We start from the raw sequence: 16,805 nt of genomic DNA, 5'->3' as shown, positions 1-16,805 counted from the left end.
ATAAATGTTGGCTATTATTCCTAATAGTTGATATTTATCAGACTTTATCGTATGCCAGACACTTGGCAAAGCATTTTGTACTCATTTTACCATTTAATCCTCAGAACAAATCTGAATGATCTGCGCTGCTGAGTGTCTGGCCTGAGGGCTCACATCCAGCGAGTGACTGAGCCTCTTCCTCCGTGATTTGGAGCCCTAGAGCTTGAGTGCACAACCCTCAGTCGTGTTGTTTGGCAACACTGTTGAGAAGGCAGTGGGTGCTCTGTGATGGGTACCACCGTTATGGCAGGTAGAGGGCACTGGGCCAGGAGCCTCTCAGCTACGATCCCACGTAATTCGCCCAAGCAACTGGCACCTTCCAGACGGATACACTGAGGTTCAGCAAACTGAAATAACTTGTCCTTGGGCCCAAAGCCAGAAGGTGGCAGAGCCGGGATGGGAGCTGTCCCTGGTCTCAGCCACTGCGTGGTTCTTCCTGCCCCACTGCCATGTGTCCCCAGGTGCGGCCACGAGTTGGGGAGTGGGGACGTGGGGCAGGTGCAGAGGGGGCAAAGAACTGAGAGGCCAGGTGTGACCAGCACACACTGTGCTGGCCCTTGTCAACTCAGACACAGGGGAGGGGAGCACTCGTGTCATCAGCATCACCGCCATTCAGACGTCTTGACAAGGGGTGCGGGGCTGAGTTAGATTTAGAAATAAAATCAGATCAGAAGTTGCAGAATCCTTCTAAGACATCCAAAGCAGAATTTATCTGTGAGGCAGCTTGCTCAGCCAAGAGGTTTTTTTCTGGGGCTTCATTAGGACAAGAACGTGGGCTCAGACAGAATGTGCTCACAGGCAGTGCACAGAGCAAGGGCCACATGGCCACGTGAGCACATCCACTCTCTGTGCAGCCTGGAGGGGCCCGGGCAGGGGCAGGGCTTTGAGCAGATGATGGAGCAAACAACTGTAGGAGCAGACAGAGAGCTAGATGTGAGCAGAGGAAGGTAGGAGTGGGTGGAGAAAGGAGGGGCACAGGCTAAATGGCAGGAAACACACATCTTGTGAACAACAGGGGTCCTTGGCTAGAGAAAGAGAAGCAGGAACCTCTGGGCTGATAAGAAATCACACATTTGGGGGTGAAAAGTGGACCGAGGGCCAGCAAAGAAAGGTGGGAAAAGGCAGGACTCTCTAGGGTCTGGATGTAACCTTTTGCTCATTGTGCCCTCATTTCAATAAAACTAGCCTTGCAGACTAGAAGTGCCCATCACGCACCCACACCGTGAGACTTCCGATCCAGACTAAATAAGGACAAAAATCCATCCTCCCTTTGGGAGGGTGGGGCTGGGATGAAAATCAGGGAATAGATCCCAAGCCCCTCCCCAGTGAATATTCTGCCCATTCATTTTTGTACCCTGTGTAACCAGCTAGCCAGAGAAACTCAGCACAGCTGCTCACCTGAGTCTGCCCTCTCTCTCCCTGCGAGTGTACTGTACCTTAATAAATCTTCTCTTTACTGCCTTGACCTCCGTGTCTCATCTCTGAATTCTTTCTATGATGACACAAGAACCTGATCAGCAGCAACACAACCACACGGCCAGAGGCTGATCTGAGAGGGTCCTGGGACTGCATGCACACACAGGTGTGCATGGTGTGCACTAAAAGGACAGAGAAGGTCTGGGACCTTCTCTCACCCAGCAGAAGCTCCCACCTTCTAGAGCCTGAGTGGACCCATCCGGCCGCGTCCCCTGGGGCACAGAGGGGCTCTCACTCCTCTGGGGAAGGTGGGCCCGGCAGCTGTCCAGAGTGCTGACCAGCCTCAGAGTCACCTCCCACCGGTGACAGGCAGGGCCCGCTCTCCTCTAGGTGGTGTCTCGGTCTCTTGGCCTTGTAGCTCAGGCTTTTCTGTGTGACGCAATATTTGCTTTGGGCCTGAATTAAATACAACTCACCCTCTTGCAGAGACAACAGGAGCAGTGTGGGACCACCTGAAATGCGGCAAAAGCGATTATCTGGCTCTGAGAAATTACTCGGGGATAAGCCTGCCTGCCAGTGGGAGGGCTTCGCTGGACTCTCAGCCCCTGGGACCTGCTGGATCTGCCTCTTCCTTCCAGTAAAGCATCATCTTAGGGCAGAGAGCCTGAGACCTCTCTTCCTTCAGTCCCCCTCTCCCCGACCCCGGGTGGCTCATCTTCCTTCTGCCTGAGCCACCTGACATCACAGCTCTGACAAAGCTGCCCCTTCCATCTCCTGAGCCCCCCCCAGAGGAGTCTGGCCAAATTCCCCTCATTCACTCCCTCGCAGCCCAGGGGGCCCTTGACACGCTCACAGCCACGTGCTCTGGGGGAATCAAGACTTCTGCAAAGGCCACCCATTGCCATGTCCACCCCAATGCCTCCCACCCTCCCAGGAAATACCCCATCCAGCTGTCATCCACCTGGTGTATAAGGTGTTCCAGCTTGTACAGGTATAACATATAAAGTTCCAGCATGTCTCCAACGGGTGAGACCGGAATGGGGTTAAGTTTTGTAGGAGGAGGTGGGGGAAGAGCACTGCCATCCTTGGGAAAGTTCCAGCCTAGCATGGGGAGAATACGGGAGCACCCTGGGTGAGCCCAGGTGTGCATACCCTGGGGAGCTCTGGGGCCCAAGGGAGGTGCTGGGCACTGTCTGTCTAGGAGAAGCGTGAGGAGTGAAGCCAGATGGAGGGGATGGAGAACCAAAGATGCCAACCAGCGTGGAGCCCCAGCCTCCCTGTGTTTGTCTAACCCAGAGATCCCTGCTGCCCCATCTGCCCACCCTGATCTGCTGCTTCCCCCACGGGCATGCCGCCACGATTTCCCCCCAACACAGTTGTTCTGCTTCCAGGACACGACACCTATGTGCCTGGTGGACTTCTGCATAAGGGAGCTTGTGGCTCATCCCAGTTGTGTTTTGCCCTTTCTCTGGGTTCTGATAATGAAGCTCTTGAGAAGAAAAAGAGAGAGGTAGAGACGGAGAAGGAGAAAGAAAGAGAGAGAAGAGGAGGGCAGGGGAGGGGAAGGTAAGGGGGGAAGTGGGGGAAGGGAAAGGAGAGAAAGTGAAAAGAAAAGAGAAAAAAACCCCATATTTTGTGAGGAAGGTGCTGAGATCATCCGAAAAGGCAGGCAGGATGGGAACATGGTTTCACCACCATGGACGGTCCAGCTATGGTTCTGATCTTCTGGCTCCCCCTCCTCCCTCCCCAGATGGCTCAGTTCCACGCACACAGCCTTTGTGTCTATAAACCCTCTTTGTTGTGAGTTCCCTTTCCCCAGGGCTCACCTGGGCTGGGTGGGAATGGGTCTATTAACAGACCAATCACTCGTTCAAAACACATTTGTCAAACTCCCACTGGGTTTCAGGCTCGAGGCTAGGCATCTGGGGAGACAAGGACGAGTGGAACCACACCGCCTCCTGCAGGACCTTGGGGTTCAGGACGGGGACGTGAGTGTGGATGCAGCATGGACAGACGGCACACGCAGCAGAGAGAAGGTGGGCACCACAGCAGCCCTGAGCACAGGTGCCTGGGCCAAGGGGGGCTTGGGCTGAAGCTCGAAGGTTGAGGAGAGTCTCTGTTCTGGAGAACACCACGGGGTCAGGGGTTTTTGTCTGTTTATTTGGGGCTCTATGTCCAGCACCTCGGACAGCGCCCGGAGGCATGGTTGGCGCTGAAGAACTGTTAAATGAATTAACAGAGAGAAGGGGCTGCAGACTTGCCAGGTAGAGGGCAGAGCTGATGAAAGGTGCAGAAGCAGGTGTGCTTGGTAACAGTGTCCAAGGGGACAGGGACAGCTAATGCCAGGGGTCAGTCTGGAGACTATGAGGAGCTCTGGGATGTTCCCGGGCTGCAGAGGAGAGACCCATGCAGCATTTTAGGGGTGACACAAGAGGTCAGGATGCCTGCTCACAGGCTGTTGTAACCATCAGGATAGAGCCGGGGGTGGGGGTGGTGGTGGAAGCAGGGATGGAAAGTCAGATGGAACCCTCTGCCTTCAGGCAGTGCAGTGGCTGCTACGTCCACAGACTCGGCATCTCTGGTCCAGTCCTGGATGAAGGGGGCTGCAAAATGAGTCAATACTTGTTGAACACCTACAGTGAGTGGGCCGCTGGCACCCAAGGGGGTCCACCTGTGTGTTCTTTCTGCCTCTGGAAGTGCAGCCAGGCTCCCTCTGCACGGCTCAGGCTCACCTCTTGCTCAGGAACAGAGAGCTGGGAATCTGACGCATCTCTGAAGGAGAGCCAGCCCTGAACGGGGCGGCTGGGGGGCTGTGTTTTCCCCAATATTCATAGTGTTTTAAAACGTGCCTCATCCTTTTGCCTGTTTATCGTGCACCAATTTACAACCAGCACTCCATTTAGATTTTGCTGATGAGTGGTGGGGTGGGGGGATCTCTCTTCCGTTTCAGAAAGACCCAAAGGGCAACTGTTTATGTGGCTTTCAACGCTAATCAGGAGCTTTCTGGAACCGGGCACCGGCAGTAAAACCCTCCTCGGCAGTACCTCCGAGGTGAGTCGCTGATGTTTCCATCTGCACTTACAGTATCATCGCTGCCCAGGAGGGAGGCGTCCTATGCTGGTGTTAGGGGAACGTAGGATTCGCCAAAGCGCCCCAGAAACAGCCTCTCCTCATGCCGTGGACTCACAGAGGTGCCCCGTGCTGCACGTCAGAATTTTACTCATTTGGAAAAATTTGGTAGTTCTCAAAATTATAGGGTAAAGTCCTCCTGATGCACTGCGTGCTGCAGGCACCCACCACTCACACAGATCACGTGCTCGGAGTATTCTGGGTTCCCGAACCACACGGCCAGCCAGGGCGGCATTTTCTTCAGCGTCTGCCAAGTGTAATTAGGCATAATTATGTGGGGGTCCGGTTACTGGGTTTTATGGGTAAGTCATATTGAATCACCCCAGGAGAGGCAGCAAGGAGCATGGGACGTGTGTCTGCTGTTGATGGGGTATGCAAATAGCAGCGGTAACCGTGAGTTAACACGTGTAAGGTCCTCACGCACACTCACCCCCGCTGTCACGCCGTTCACCTGTGAAAGCACTGGGGACACTCAGCCTGGTGCGGGTCGGGGGGACACCGAGGCTGGGATGAAGGGAAGCCCCTTTCCTTTTGCCTTTTCTCTGCGGGAGTGTTCCCATCACGATGCAGGCTCCCCCAGACTGGCTCTTCTACGCAGCACGGCGGTGATGAGGGCAGAACGGCTCAGCCCGCTTGGGGGGCAGGACTTGGTGCTGTTGGTCAGTACCTCTCGGGACAGCGGGGTAGTCAACCTTCCATATGAAGAAGAAAAAAATCACAAAACCTCCTTGCATTTCAGAAGTTGCTTTAGAAATAATAACGGCGAACACCTGTGGAGCTCTTGCTAAGGGCCGGGCACATTTCGAAGTGCTTTTCAGAAAATTACTGCCATCAGTGGAATCGTGTGCCCTCTGAGATCCACATCCTCCTGCAACCTCCGGGTGTGACCTTATTTGGAGATCTGGCCTTTGCCGACGTTACCAGTTAGGATGCGTTCATGCTGCATTAGGGTGGCCCTAATTCAATGACCGGTGTCCCTGTAAGAAGAGGGAACAAGACACAGACGGGAGCCGTGAGGAAGGGTGGAGACGGGAGAGGCTCCTCTACAAGACATGGGCTCCCAGCAACCATCGGGAGCTGCAAGAGGCGAGGAAAGGGTCCACCCAGACTCTCGGAGGGACCGTGGCTCTGAGACGCCTTGATCTCAACACTGGGAGCGAGTACGTGTCTGCTATCCAGCCCCCAGCTTGTGTGGCATTTTGTTAGGACAGGCCCAGGAAACTAATTGAGTGACCTGCGGTTTTCACAATCGCCCGGTAAGGGAGGAACTGCAGTGCTCCTCAAATGCGCCTTCACGTTCTTCGTCAGCTTGGACGTTCGCTGGGTTCTGAGTGCAGGCTGGCAGGTATTTATTGCTTCATCTGGCAATGGGCCTAACAGGCTCAGAGAGGTTGAGTAGTCGCCTCCAGGTCACACAGCTCGACTCAGTCAAGAGGCTGCTTATGAAGGAGCTAGCTGGACCCCAGTGGCCCATGAGTCTGTCTAGACTCATTGCCAGTCGGTTTCCTCGCTGTCAGAGAGCAGAGACAGGGCAGGGCCTGCAGAATGTGCTGTGCCTGGGCTTTGCTTTAAATAGAATTATCCACGTAGAGCAGACCGCACGGTCGTTAATTACAGCTCAGGTGGTGGGGGCTGTTGGTGCAATTTTCCCCAAGGCGGGTGGGAGGAGGAATCGTGGGGTGGGCAGCTGCTCCCTCAACTCCCCTCACCCCAGCCTTTAAATGGCACCCACCTCTACTGGAGCGTGAGATTTGCTGGGGCCCAGAAAGCCTGTAATTACCATTAAAATGGTATTGTGTGCTTGGTAATTAGGCAAGGCCCTTGTTCTAGCGCGTGTGCTGTAAAGAAAAAACGTGGCGTGGGTGTGGACTGAGCAAATGGAGGACGGCGGCTCTGCTCCAACAGCCTGTGAGGCCCCTCCGTCTCCGCCTGCTGGTGTCTGTCCAGAGATGGACTGAAACGCAAAGGTTTCAAGGAGAATAAAAACATTTAGTTCTCAGGGTCAGATTCTGTCCCCAAAGGCCACCTAGCAGGACAGTGTGTCACGGGGTGGAGGACCCTCGGGGACAGAGCCAGAGCCATGGGACCGGCGGGGGTCCCGGGGCCCTTGGACAGGGCTGGAAGGGGCTGCGAAGACCTGTCTCCCCCCGCAGACAAGACTCAAAAGGGGGCTTTTCCCAAGTGCTCTCCCTGCACCTGCCGGGACCGGCCAGAAGTGACAAGGATCCACAGACCCTCTTCCAGTCCCGCCCGCTCCCCGTCGTCTACGTGTTTGTCCCTCTGTGCGGCTCACACTTCCCACGTCATCAGAGCCCTCCTGGGGACCTCCTGGCTGCCTGGAACCTCTCCGGCCAAGTCTCCATGAGCTCACCAACCTGGAAGCTCTCCAAGTCCCATCCCCAAAGGTTACATGGAGATTTCATGGCACAGACACGACTAATGAAAAGGTTGGCCATTGGTGATGGATTCCCTTTCCAGCCTCACTCTCCTCCAGAGGCCGAGGGGGAGACTGAGAATTCTAATCCTCCAATCGCAGTTGGTTCCCCTGGCAACCAGCGGTCCTCAGCTGACCTAGGGGGCTTTCCTGCGTCACCCCATTAACGTAACAAATGACTCCTTCCTGGCTCTCCTCACGTAGGAAATTCCAAGGGTTTTAGGAGCTGTGTGCTGGGAACTGAAGGATGACCAAATACAGACTTTTTACTACAAATCACAATACCACGCACAGTGGTCCTGTGAAGGAAAAGATGGGCTGGTCTAACAAGATAACTCACAGGTCTAGGAATGTGAAGGAGAAGCTGGGCTGGGCTAACAAGTCTAAGTATTGGAATACTGATCTGAGTTCTGCTGGACTAACTTGTAAATCTAAGTTAATTAGTGTTGGTTTGCTGTTTATGTGTTTTTGATAGCCAGCTGGATTTTCAAAGATACATATCTGGCTTTGGAATGTTGGTTTGCTGCCTCCCTGCCTCCACTTTTGTGATGATGATGTTGCTAAAGCTGTTCCATGCCTGTTGGCCGAATACCCCGAGCTTGTACTTTACCCTATAAAACCTCACGCGCACGTCTTGGAGGTGCTCAGAGCTTCGGAGCAGAAGCCCCTCTGAGCCCGCCGGCGTAATACACTGAGTACTCCAGCCCTCCGAGTGGTGCTTGTTTCTTGACTGGCCTGTCGTTTCCGTAACAGTCCCCCCAGATCTGTCTGCTCATACACAGGGGAAGAAACCCAGGCCCAGGCCAGGCGGGCGCCCTGAGGTGGAACTCGGGCTCTCTCCTTTGCTTCAGGCCAGAAACACTGTCCTGGTGGTGAGCGGTGCTTTGCTGCGGACTGAATATGTCCCCCGCACCCCGGATTCTTTTGCTGAAGCCCTAATGTACTGGGAGGTGCACTTGGAGATGGGGCTCCTGAGAAGGTGGTTAAGGTTCAGAGGATGCCCCAAGGGTGGGGCCTGATCTGATAGGACAGGTGTCCTTAGAAGACACACCAGAGACTCTCCCTGTCTCTGCTGCAGGAGCGCACAGCGGGAAGGTGGCGTCCTCACGCCAGCAGGAGAGCTGCCCCCGGGAACAGAGTTTGCCAGCGCCCTGATCATGGACTCCCAGCCTCCAGACTGTGAGACACCAGCTTTCTGTTGGTTAAGCCTCCAGCCCCGGGCATCTAGTCCAGCCTCCCCAGCAGCCTCTGCTCTGGGAGATTCTGGAAGCATTAAAAATGCTGTGTGACAGACAGTCGCCCTTCTCTGCTGTCGTTGGCCAGCAAGGGGCTTCTGTTCTGAGGTGAGTCTCACTGTCAAATCACGTGACACGATCCACTGGAAGCCCGCTGGCCCCGGAGGGAGACTCAGTAACCCTGGGGGTCCCCTGCTCACTCGGGGGCTCCTGTGCTCACCTGGGTCATGTGGGTGGCACAAGAAACCACGAGGGCAGTGACCAGGACACCTCGCTCAGCACTCCACAGGGACCAAGGCAAGAGGGGGTGGAGCCCAGGGGCTGCTGACCTTCCGTGTTTTCTCCCCTCCCCCACCCGCGGCGCCAATAAAGGATCCCAGCCTAAGCCGGCTCCCCGCTCGCCTGCTCCCCGCCTGCTCCTCGCACAGCCACTGCCCTTGGCCCCTCTGTCCTATGGTTCCTTTGTTGCTTTTGTTACTGATCGCCTGGCCTCTGCTCCTTCAGGGGGCCCCTCCTGTCCCCACGTGCAGCTGGGGGAGGGGCCCGTCACCCCCTCCGGTCCCTGGTGTGTTCGTTCTCCTTGAGTGTATGCATTAGTCAGTCCACTCTTCATCCATCAAAAAAAAAAAAAAAGAAGTCCCTGTTTGGGGCACTCTTGTTATATTCTTTCCTGAACTTTGCCAAACACACGAGGGGTCATCACCTCGAGCGCCTGCCAGCACATCTGCCCCGTTTCTTCCAGCACGTGCTGCCTTGTAAGGCGATCGGGCCGCCAAGACATCACAGATCCCTTGGCGGCTGGGACTGCTGCTCACCGCCCGGCCTGTTGACAGGTGAGCCTGGAGAGCAGGCACCGTGAATCGAGCTTGAAGTGTGTCTGAGGCCTCATGTGCCTTTTCACGTTCATGTGATTCACATGCGGCCCGGAGAGCTGCTCAGGCTGCAGCTGCTGCAAACCTTGCTCTGGAAGAATCCTCAGCCCATTGAGGAAGGCCTGCCTGGAGGTCGGCGAGGGTGTGGGGAGGGAGGTACCAGGGGGCCTTGCCTTGATGCCAGCGGCCAGCATGCTCCTCGGGTGAGCTGTGAGTCTGCAAACACGTGAGAGCAGGGTTTCAGCTGTTTCCCCCAGTGTGTCGCCAGTCACCGGCTACTGGCATGGGAAAGCACGGATGCCAAGGGGAGAACGTGGCGAGGTGATGTCTCATCCCCAGTCTTAGCTGATGGATGATTCTGGGCCACCCGGCACCATAGGAGCCCCGAAGCCAACTGGAAACTCGGGCCTTGCAAGTCCGGCTGAGGAATGCTGTGGTCCTGGCTCCTGCCCAGGTAGTGTTCGGGGTTCTGATGGAGCCAGTGGTTCAGCTTGGTCACACTGAGAAAGAATCTAAGAAGAATGAGGCCAGCCCCTCCACCAGGCTGTAATGAGAGGCCAGGTGGGAGGTGATGCCATTCTGAGCCAGGTGAGGATGGAGACCATGGAGTGGGAGAGTTCTCTACGGGGCTAAGTGGCAGGTCCTGGGGGTGAACGTGGGGTGGGGAGCAAGGGTGAGGCAAGGATGGCCCCTGGTTTCTGGCTGAGGTCCCTGGCAGGTGGGGAGAAGGAGAGAGAGACAGGACCAGGAAGGCAGGTGGAACTGGCCAAGACCCAGTTCTCAGGGGTCAGAGTCCTCCTTCATCTGGGGTCAACCAAGAAAAGCCACTTCCCTCAGGTGTCTCCCCAGGAGGCCAGGGAAGCTGTGGGTCCTGAGGAGAGGACCAAGGTGCCAAAGAATTTACCTGTCCTTTTAGGGGTTATTCAGGGATGCTTTGTGGAGCAAAGAGATACCTGGAGGAAAGAGGTGTGCTTTGCGGAATGCAGGGCAAGTCCCATAGGGAACGGGGGTGAACAAAGATGCACACAGAGGTCAGGGAAGACTTCCTGGAGGAAGTGAGCCCCACCCCCAGCTCAGCATGGCTGGGAGAGTAAGGGCTGGAGAGGAGAAGCGCATTTCACGCGGGTGGAACATCGTCAGCACAGCAGGACTGTTTGTAGGGGTGGGAAGGCAATGAGAGGCCTCCATCAATCCTCAGGGAATTCTGTAAGGGAGAGGCTGCTGAGTGTCCCTCTGAGGCCATCCCCTATGGGCCCAAGCCATGTCCCGCACCAAGGGTCAGGTAGGGGGCTGGCGCCCTTCCTCTTCGGGCTGAGACATTCCTCCATGGCCCGAGGGTGAAGACTCAATCTCTCTTTCTCAGCTGCCGCAGGAAGGCCCCTAAAGACATCTGCTTCTATCATTGTAATCAAAAATGAACTTTAGGCAACTTTCTCTTAGTGCAATTTCTCCAGCCTTGCAGACAAGCTAATTTACAGTGGAGCAAATGTCACCAATACATCAACAGCCTCCTTGTCTCTGTGCACAGAAGGCCGGGCTCAGAGGCCGGGGGTTGAAGAGCAGGTGTGCAGAGGTCAGCAGGGGCACGGGAGAAGATGATTAGGATGCTGTCTGGGAGGACGGAGAGGAGGGAGGAAGAATTTCATCTCACTTTTCCTCAGAATGGTAAAGACAGCTTCAGAGAGGGAAGCAGAGAGCCTTCTGAAAGTTCAGAGCTGTAAAAACAATAAGAGCCTAATTCAGGGCTTTTGCTATCTCTAGAACATTTTGTAGAAATTAAGAAGTAAGGTCTCCTGCCTCCCTGGAGTCCCTTGGAACAAAGGAGCTGGGTGTTCCATCTTGGTGCCCAGTTATTCATTTATTCAATCATTTTTTTCCAGCAGGCATTTCCTGGTCCTAGCAGGAGGCAGCCTTGTGTGGTGGAGTGAGTTATGGGTTAACCACTTGCCATATGGCTTTACCATATGAGCAAGCACTTAACCTCTGTAAGCCTCAGTTTCCTTATTTTCTTTTAACAAGCTGATGATTGGTCAACATTTTTTGAGTACTCTCTATGTGCCGGGCACCACGTTGTTTCCAAAGGATCACCTCCTGGAATCCTTACAACAACTCTGAAGTGAGCACTATTGTCTTGCCCATTTTACAGGTGAGGAAACAGTAAGAGGAGCAGTGCAATTAAATAACTGATCCCTCATGTCACATGGGGTAATTTGAGAGAGCCAGGCAGCTTGGTTCCAGATTTGGAGCACACCTAATCACTCAGCTAGCAGGATGTTGTTTGTAAAGTTAGGGCAATGATGCTCACCTCAGAGATGTGGGGGGATTATATGAGATGATGTGTGTAAAGGACCTGGAACAGAGTCAATATTTGATGGATAGTGATGACAATAGCAATGACAGTGATGGTGGTGATGGTGATGATGACGATAGTGGTGGTGATGATGGTGATGGTGATGACGATGGTGATGGTGATGATGATGATGGGGGTGGTGATGATGATGGTGATGATGACGATAGTGGTGGTGATGATGGTGATGATGATGATGGTGGTGGTGATGGTGGTGATGATGATGATGGTGGTGGTGATGGTGGTGGTGATGATGGTGGTGATGATGATGGTGACAATGATGATGGTGGTGGTGATGGTGGTGATGATGATGGTGATGATGACGATAGTGGTGATGATGATGATGTTGATGGTGATGGTCTTGATGGTGATAGTACAAATGAAAAAGCACCAAATCTTCTGATAGCTGCCTGGGATACAGAGAAGGAAAATACAACCGATGATGACAGGAGAGAAAGTGTAGAGAAAAAGAAAGAAAACTCAATGTCCAAATAATCCAATGACCACATGACAGAGAGTGGACGTTGGCACCAGGTTGCTGTCCATGAATGTGAGGAGAAGTTGTCAGGTTGGGATAAATGCTGGAAGCAAAGCTAATGGATGGGATGTAGGACAGGATTTCTCAAGCTTGGCCCTGTGACATTTGGGACTGGATCCTTCTAAGTTGTCTGGTTGAGGGGTGGTTATCCTGTGTACTACTGGACTTTAGCATCAACCCTGATCTCTATACACTAGACACCAATCCCAACTCGATACCCCAATTGTAAAAACCAAAACTGTCTTTAGACCTTGCCTGGTGTCCCCTGAGGGGAAAGGCACCCAGTTGAGAACTAGTGATATAAGGAAAGAATGGAACTGTGATAGTTCCTGGACCTTTGATTTAAGGTGACTTGACAGTGATTTAAGGAAATGAGTGCATGGTGCTGACATTTGCCAGAAGGAGATGTCTGCCTCTTTTATTCACTTCAGTGTCCCAGCATGTAGGTCAGAGCCTTCTTATGGTAAGTACTCAGTGGGTATTTGTAGAATGAGTGAATGATTGAATGGAGAAGGCTGGGGGAATAATAGTTTTTGTTTTGTTTTCCATTTGGTGTTTATGTGTGTATGTGTGGGGGATTCAATGATTTTGCTTCAGACAAAGAAAGTTTGAGATCTCTTGGAAATCCCAATGCAAATATTGAGTTGCCCGTTAAATGTAGAAGTCTTGAGCTCCTGGGAGGCATCGGGAGATAAATCTTGGGAGTCATCAGCATGTCCACAGTATCTCAAGCTCTGGGACTTCTGGAGGTCTCCTAGGGTAAGAGATAAATACAGAGAGGAGAGGCCAGCAAAGACCTCTGAAGAGTCCAACACTTAGGATTCAGAGAGACAATGAGCAGCATGCTTGGGAGATGGAGGAGGGGTGGTCAGGGAGACAGAGGATGACAAGCACAGGGAGGCATCCTAGGAGTTGAGGGGATAGTGTTGAAAGGAGGGAGTGGACACCACGTGGAATGCTGCTGAGAGCATGGGTCAATGAGGACAGAGAAGTGGACGCTGGAATTGGAGTCAAGTCCAGGGTGGCTGGGGCAGAAGTCAGCTCAGCAAGACAGAGAGGATAGAAGCCCTTTTGCAATGAGCTCCAGAAACATCTGGCATGGGAGCAGCAGAGGGTCTGGGGATGTTTGCTATGAAGGTTGCCAAGAAATGGAGTAGGGGGAGGAAGGAAATGTGGGGTGTGAGGAAATGTTAAAACAGGAAGACTTTGTTCGAGACTGTTTCAATAGCAGAGGAAATATACCTCCAAATACACCAGGGACAAGTGGGAATTTATGGCCAACAGGCAGAGTGGGTGGTCAGTGGGTGGAAAATTACTAAGAGGAGATATTAAAGGCCAGGGATTCTTGCTAAACTGGCCTGAGTGGAGTCTTGCTAAAGGCAGGCCAAGGGGGAGACCTATGAGAAGAGAGCTCATAGAAGCCAATCAGATTTGGTCACTCTGTCCAGTGTCACAGGCAGGGTTTTGAAGGAAGGAGACACCGGATCACGTTCTGAGGCCAGTGGGCAGGACCATGGAGAGTTCCTCCACTTCTGGTGCTGCTCCCCGGTAGGCACCACCGCTGAGCAGGTCAGAGACAGAGGTGGTCAGAGAGTGGCCCCAGGCTTTGGGCTGTTGCTCTTGCCTGTTCTCAAGGCCACAGAGCTCTCAGCTCCACCACAAGGGAAGCTGCAGATGGGCTCTGCTCCCTGATAATCCCTAGTCATAAATTTGGCTTCTAGAACACACTTCAGCAATCCCTGTATCACCCTGCCTTGGCTCCTGGCAAGTCCAAGGCAGGCTGTGGGGGGTCCACTAATCCAGCCCAGTCGGTGGGCTGTGGACTCAGTGGCACCAGCTCAAACAGGAAGATGGGAGCACCGTGTCTTAAGAATGTCCCTGCCCCCTTCTCCTTCCAACACGGTGGTCATGTATCTACTTTCTTCTCTAAGGTGGCAACTGGTCCCCGGCCCAGAGACGTATCTGAATTCACATTCAGGTAAGGAGGGAAGGACCTTAGGTGACCTTCCCCATGGTCAGTCCCGGACACTTGCAGAATCAAAAGTCACAAGATTGAATTGATCCAAAGGCTGAGTTGTCCCCCTGATGAAGCCTCCAATAGAAACATGAGTTTTGGGTTGTGCCTCGTCTGGCTTCTGGGGTGAGAGTGGAGCCCTTAGAGAGGCATCTGGCATGTGATTGGTGCTCGATACACATTTGCCGCTGTTGCTATTTTCGTTTCTGTTACTTCTGAGAGCCCATCACCTGACTCTGATGGTGTGAGTCATTTATCAGAACCGTCTCCTAATGCTCTGTCACCAACAGCCTCAGTCTTAATGCGTATTTTCCTAGGATTCTAGAGTCCATGGTTAAGGGCAGTGGTGGGTGAGGTGGGGGTTGTTGGAAAAGGAGCAGATGAGAAGAGGTGTTTAGGGAAGGTTCATCTGATGGTGGAGATCAGAATGGTTTACACAGGAAGACGATAAAGCAGGAGGCTCACGGACCTCCTGATCCCTTCTGGCCATTTTCAGAAAAGGATTTGGCTGAGATCTCTCTGGATTTGAGAAGTCCCACTCATGGTGTGAGATAAGGATGTCGCTATCTTTTTCGTGGCACATGCACTTAGATCCAGCTCAGTCTCACCACTTCCAATTGTCTATCCATCTACCCACCCATCTGTCCATCCATCCAGCCAACCACCCCTTTCTCACTCACCTCCCATCCATCCACCACCCACCTACACACTCATCCACCCACCCATCCATCTACCCCAGCTATCCATCCGTCTATCCACCCACTCACTCATCAGTCCACCCACCAGCCACCCATCCACCTCAGTATCCATTTAGCAACAATCACAGAGCCCACTCCGTGTTCTGGGCAGAAGCCAAATTGATGAGTCACTTCCGTGCTTAAAAAGGACCCACTTCTACTCAAAGGACCCAGCAGTGGACAAAATGCCTGACCAGAAGTATGCACAATGCATTGAAGCCCAGAGTGGAGGGTGATTCAATGTGGGAGGAGATTTACTCTCGAAAGGAGCGTAGCAGGTAGCCAGGCAGACACGGGGGGAGGAGGACAGGGGCACAGGGAGGAGCATTTACAAGTCTATTGTGGAGAGATAACCCAGGGGCTACAGGGGCTGCAGCTGTTTGGTGGCACGGCAGGGCCACAGGGCTCGTGTGAATTTGCTGGGTGGTGAGCTGGAAGGGCAGCATCCGTCAGATCACAAAGGGCCGGATCACCGTCTGGACTCCATCAGACTGTGGCGGGCACTGGTGGGCTTGTGGAGGGGGTGTCAGGATGAGCCTTCCCCGTAAAGAGGCCACCCTGGATGAGGCTCTGCGATCGCCGGGACCAGTGCTGGAAGCAGAGCCTTGCAGGGCGGGCAGGCAGCTGCCCCGTGGGAGGTAGAGGTGCTGCAGCCACTGTCACCTCCCTGCGGCCGCTCATCACAGCTGACCCTGCCTCCTGTGTGCCACGTGACGCACACATTGGATGCTCTCTCTCTCTCAGAATCTTCCCGACGTCCCATGAGGTGGGCACTTCTGTCATCCTTGTTTCATAGCCCAGAATCAAAGCACAGATAGTTTAAGTGACTTGTCCAAGGTCACCCATTCCGTAAGAGGTGCGGCCACTTCAGGCTGGACTCTGGGACTCCAAGCCCCTCCCCGAGTCTGGGTGGGGCACAGGGAGGCGGGTGGAGTGGGGTGGGGAGTGGGGACCCAGCAGAGAACTCAGCCTTGGAGCCGGGGTTTCATTCCTGAAGCTTTCCCTGAGGGAGGTGTATCTATGGGATGAGCTTTAATTAGTCTGGACTGGAAAGCGGACTGAATCCTGAATGGGGCCGCGGAGGCGGGGCCCATGTTCTCAGGTTGCCTGTAAGACTGCGAAGGCGAGCTGGTCGGCCCGTGTCTGTTTCTTGCCTCCTCCCACAGCGCTTTGAGATGACAGGACCTATTTCAGCACCCATTAAGCGCACATGTTCCCTAGTGGGATGGTTGCCCCGTGTCCCTGTCACCAGGGCTTGTCGGTGCCATGCAGGGACCTGTAGGACTTAAGCAGAAGATGGAGCAGCGGGAACTCAGAGCTGCTGGGGCAGAATGTGCCACCGCTCTGCACGGTCACTCAGCAGGTTTTACAAAGCCCGACGTGACTCTTCCCTACAACCCAGAACCACACTCCCAGGCGTTTACCCAAGAGAATGGGATGATGTCCACCCAGAGGTGTGTGAATTATCAGGGTCAATGTTCACAGTTGCCTCAAATGGGAACAACCAAGATACCCCTCAAGATGTGGACGGACAAGCCATGTTTCAGATCAGATCAGATCAGATCAGCTGTGTGCACACATGGGGTATGTCCTCAGCCCTAAGAGAACAGCCTTGGGCTCACACGACAGGGGCAGATCACAATGCCACAGCGAGTTGAGGAAGCTGACACAGGAGACTGCATGCCATGTGAGCCCACGTCTGTGAGACTCCAGGAGAGAGAAAAGTTACGGTGGGAGAAAACCGGGCAGTGGTTGCCTGGGGTGGAGGAGGGAGGTGCTGGGCGGAAAGGTCACACCAGAACTGTCAGGGGTGCCGGCCACGTTCTCTGCCTCAGTGGGGGTGGTGTTTACGTGGCTGCCTGCATTTGTCCAGGTTTATAAAACTGCCCTTAGAAGGCTCTGCATTTCAATTTCACTGTAAGTAAACTACACTTGAAAGAACAAAAAGTAAAAGGCAAAGAAAACAGAGGGAGGAAAGAAGGAAGGAAGGGGGAGGGGGAGTGAGGGAAGGAGGAGGTGGGTGAGGGAGGCAGGAGGAAGGGAG

This window comes from Camelus dromedarius, chromosome 14 (assembly GCF_036321535.1).
Source record: "Camelus dromedarius isolate mCamDro1 chromosome 14, mCamDro1.pat, whole genome shotgun sequence".
NCBI lineage: Eukaryota > Metazoa > Chordata > Mammalia > Artiodactyla > Camelidae > Camelus > Camelus dromedarius.
The sequence above is the reverse complement of the archived record's forward strand: the minus strand, read 5'-3'. Positions refer to the sequence as shown.